General features: G+C 44.0%; 1 pseudogene; it reads left to right on the forward strand.

The window, feature by feature from the left end:
* Positions 1 to 939: 939 nt before the first annotated feature.
* Positions 940 to 1,348, forward strand: LOC101566988 (annotated as a pseudogene).
* Positions 1,349 to 4,972: the final 3,624 nt, after the last annotated feature.

The following is a 4,972-nucleotide window of genomic DNA, read 5'->3' on the forward strand; positions in this document are numbered from 1 at the left end:
CCACCCCACCCCCATCTGGTGCCCCATTCGCTTCCTGCTGCTCCAAGGGCTGGGTCTCTGCTCTGCACTGCGCTGCAGGTTTAGAATCATTTCACTTTGGCCAAACTAATGAGCCAAAACAACTAAAAATTTTGTTTAATTTGTGTTTCTCCATTACCCATAAGTCTAAGTAAGCAGCTCTACATGTGAATTTTTACCCAACTCACACTTACTTATATTTCAATTTCACAGTGCTCTCACATGCCCATGACACATCCTTCAAAAGGTGTAAAAATACCCCCAAAATGCCAGTCACTGTCCCCAGCCACCCAGACCATCACCCCAAAGAGAAGCCATATTCCTAGCCTCTTAGGCCCAAGCAGAGGTGTTCTGGAAAGCCCAACATGTCCTGACTGAGAGAGCCTTTACCTGTCTCTCTCCTCTGCCTCTGTCCTTTTTTACGCAGGTAATTAGATCACACTGAGCGTTTCCAGCTAGCTTGGCAATTTTTTCCCTTACTGGATGAAAGGTTGCTTCTTCCCTATTGCTGGCTGCATAATAGGCCACCAGTGTTTCTCTACATCTGCTCCTGCCCTCGGGGGATCGGAGGGTGTTTCATATCTTTGGCTGCCACAGACAACATGTCACTGAAATGTCACTCCACATAGGTGTGAGTTTATTTCTGGGGAAAACTTCTAGAACGCAGATTGTTGGGTCGAAGTTGCCGGTGCGCCCTTCCCCCACTGCACCTGCACAGCGCAGGAATTTCCATTTCCCTCGCGCTCGCTGTGCAGGGGACCAACCCAAGCTTACTTTCCCGACAGGAAACCAACTATTGGTTAGTCTGGTCAGCAGCTTTCTTATTTTGAGTAGGATTGACTGTTTTTCCATATCTTTGAAAGATCTAGGCGGCCTTCGGTCCCATATCCACCACACTCTTCCTTTACCAACTTTGGCCCCGGCAGAATGGTTCCCGCAAAGAAGGGTGGCGAGAAAAAGAAGAGCCATTCTGCTATCAACGTAGTGGTGACCCAAGAATACACAATCAACATTCACAAGCGCATCCACAGAGTGGGCTGCAAGAAGCGCGCCCCTCGGGCACTTAAGGAGATCCGGAAGTTTGCCAGGAAGGAAACGGGGACTCCAGACGTGCGCGTCGACACCAGGCTCCACAAAGCTGTCTGGGTCAAAGGAATAAGGAATGTACCATATCGTATCCGGGTACGGTTGTCCAGGGAACGGAATGAGGATGAAGATTCACCAAACAAGCTGTATACCTTGATAACCTACGTCCCTGTTACCACGTTCAAAAATCTCCAGACAGTGAATGTGGATGAGAACTAACTTTAAAATAAAGTTACAGAACTGCAAAAAACAAAACAAAACAAAAACAAAAACTATTTGTTTTCCTTCTCTATGAATGATGTGTTCGTGTTTCATCTATTTTTCTAGAGTCATCACTCATTTCTTTTTGTCTTACAAAAGCTCTTTATATATGAAGGAAACTAGCCCCAGGCCTATTTATTTATTTATTTATTTATGGTACTGGGGACCAAACACAGGACCTTTGGCTTGCCAGGCAGGTGCTTATGCCACTGAGCTTTCTACCCAGCTCATTTTAAATAATGTTTTAAATCATTTAAATAGTTTCCAAGTGTTGAGCAAAATTGCCCTGGGAAGCCATCTGTGCCTAGTGATTTTTGTAGGAGTGACTACAGTGGACCCTTGACTTAGGAACTCAATGCACCCCTGAGGGCTGGTTGTAGCTTACGTTGTCAGCTGAAGGCGCAGGCTCCTCTACACGGCCATCAAAGTCTCTCTTCTGGGCTGGGGAGATAGCTTGGCAGTCTAAGCACCTGCCTGGCAAATACAAGGACCCAGGTCTGATCCCTGGGTCAAAGGAATAAGGTAACCAGCCCTGGAACCCCAGACTCACCATGCTGGCCACTGGAACCAGGTGTGATGGTGCACACCTGTAATTCCAGCACTGGGGAGGCTGAGACAGGAGGATCACTAGGAGTCTGAGCTTCAGAGCAAGACCCTGTACCAAATAAATAAATAAATAAGATTTTTTTTAAAAACAAACAAAACAAAGTCTATCTCCTGTAGACACACAGACCTCAGTGTCCTTAGAGAAACACTGGCATGGGATTTCTCAATTAACCCCATACCAGAGAGCATGCTGTAATTTCCTTCCAGAGTTCTTCAAAGGTTAAGTGTGTATCTGAGACCACCCGGAAGCACAAGCAGCCGGCATTTCAAATCATAACCTAAGACTTTGGTTGTAAGTTAAAACTAAAATTCGAGTCACAACCCAAGTTGTTCATAAGTCAGGCCCGTTACAACTCAAGGGTCCACCGTGCCTCTATTTCTTCTATGGTCATGGTTCCGTTTAGATTCTCTCTTCCAATTGATTTTTTTTTTTTTTAAACCAGGGATTGAACTCAGGACCCTGTGCTTTCCAGGCAAGTGCTTATTCTACTGAGCTATCTCCCCAGCCCCCCAAGTATATTTTTGATAAGCTGTATTTTCTTTGAAAAATCATCTATTTCACACAGGTTCCCAAGCACATTTGCATATTCATTTATTTCATCTTAAACCAGGATTATTTCCCAATAAACATTTCTTCGTTTATAAACTTGGGCTTTTTTCTTTCCTTTTTCCCTTTTTTTCTTTTCTTCTGGATTCAATCACCCAAACTTTATCTATTTTATCTTTTAAAAATAAAACCCAAATTTTATTTGCTTTTTAAATTGTCTTTCTTTTTAAAAGTCTAAAGCTAATTCTAGTATTAGTAGTGTTAGTCCTAGTATTTTTCTAGTTTTCATTAATATCTATTTATTTATTTAGTTATTGGTAGTGGAGATCAAACTCGGGACCTTGAGCTGGCCAGGCAGGCATTTATGCTGCTGAGCTATAGCCCTAGCCCCACTGTGTCTTCATAAATGTGTGTCTTCCATTTTCATTTCTTTTTTTTAAAATGTATTTTAGTACAGGGTCTACAACATCTCACTACACAGATCAGACTCATAGTGATCCTGCTATTTTCAGCCTTCCAAGCACTGGGATTACAGGCCTGCACCACCACGCCGTCTCAGTCGCTCTCTCAGTGCACCCTGGGCGTGGGGCCTTCCATTTAATTTCTTTAGGTTTACCTTATTGCTGTTTCTCTTTCTTCTTGGATTCAATTTATGTACTCTCAATCACTTTTCTTCAGTACAAGAGAATGAACCCAGAGCCTTCACTCTTATCCACATCTCTAGTCTTTTTTATTTTATTTTTTATTTGAGACAGTCTCACTAAATCGCTAAGTTTTCCAGCCTGGGCTTGAATTTGCGATCCTCCTGCCTCAGCCTCCCAGAGTGCTGGGATTACAGGCATGCGGTATCACACTTAGCTTCAATATTTATTACTTATTAATAAAAATATTTAGAGTTATCAATTTTTTCTGAGTTTAATAGTATCCCTTATCCTGATATGGATTCATATTATTATCAATTTTCTGATTTCCTATCATTTGTGTTGATATTCTTTTTGATGCCAGAGAAAGGGATAAAATTTGTTGTATTTTCTTTTTAATTTCTTGTTGTACTAAAATGTAGCTACTATTAGGGGCAACAATGAAATTTATTCCTTCTCTTTCCCCTTCTATGACACAAATCTATTATTTTGTATTTCTTAGTGTTTATCTTCATATCTATAACAAATTACATCTTCACTAATTTCATATTTAAATATATCCTTTTGCCCTTCAGCTATAAAAGATAAGGAAATCTGTAGGCATTTATACTGTTGTATTACCTTATTGCCTCCCAATATTTGTCACTTGTGATTTTCATATAGTTTCCTTCAATCCTGCATGTTTTGTTTTGTCCCCCAGTGTCTCTAGTGTCCCTGTCTCTTCTCTCTCTCTCTCTCTCTCTCTCTCTCTCTCTCTCTCTCTCTCTCTCTCTCCCCTCTGCTTGAGACAGGGTCTTGCTATGCAGTTCCGGCTGGCCTTGAGCTCACTTGGTAGCCCAGGTTGGCCTCACACTTGCAGTAATCCTCCTGCCTCAGCCTTCTTCCCAAGTGCTGGGATTACAGGTGTGCACCACAGGTGTGTCTCTTAGGACCTTTGAGAGACAACTGGGCTGAACTCCTGGTCAGTTCTTCCTCCTTTAGTCTGCATTTCTCCTCTCCAGGTTCACTGACCAAAAAATCATGGAGCCAGGCACAGTGTCCCTTGCCAATAATCCCAGCACTTAGGAGGATGAGACAGGAAGATCTCAAGTTCAAAGCCAGCCTGGAGAATTTAGGACACTTGTCTCAAAAAAAATAATAATAATAATAAATTAATTAATTAATTAAGAAAAAGAAAAGATCGTGGGACTTCCATTGTCAGTTTTATCCCTGTCTATTCAAAAGCTGCAGTTAGTCTCTACTGAGGCCGGCTAAGGAGTCCTGCCACCTTGTTGATCACATGAAGAAGCTGAAGCCCAGAGACAGAAGCAGTGTTCTCAGTGGGCCTGGGACTGAGTCACGACAAGCCACACTGGGGAGGTCACCTCCCATCCAATCTTCCCTCCTGCCTCCCTGCCTCCTGGAACAGGACCAGGGAAGGAAGTGTGCCCATCCCGCCCACCCCCGCTGTGTTGGGGTGGCAGATTTTCCACGGATTCCTTGGGACTCCCCTCTCCCCCACCCCTACCCCCATCAGCAGGGGCCGGGGCTGTGGCATATCCTCCTGGAGAGAGGGAAAGTGTAGCTCATCCTGGCTCGCCGAGAGGCTCCACCTGTTCTGATAATCTCTCTAATCCCGCCCATAATTGCTCTTTATTAATGGAGGCCCTGCCTTCATTCCGCGCTGAGAGGAGGGCGTCAGGGCCAAGACCAGGGATCAGAAGCTGCTCACATTTTCCGAAGGGGTTTATTGGCCACGACCAAAATAACCTTTCAGGGGCAGCCTGAGATCTGCTTGGCCCATCCCGGTGCCCAATGTGGGAGCCCCAGGACC

This window comes from Octodon degus, unplaced genomic scaffold, assembly GCF_000260255.1.
Source record: "Octodon degus isolate 3935 unplaced genomic scaffold, OctDeg1.0 scaffold00092, whole genome shotgun sequence".
Lineage (NCBI taxonomy): Eukaryota > Metazoa > Chordata > Mammalia > Rodentia > Octodontidae > Octodon > Octodon degus.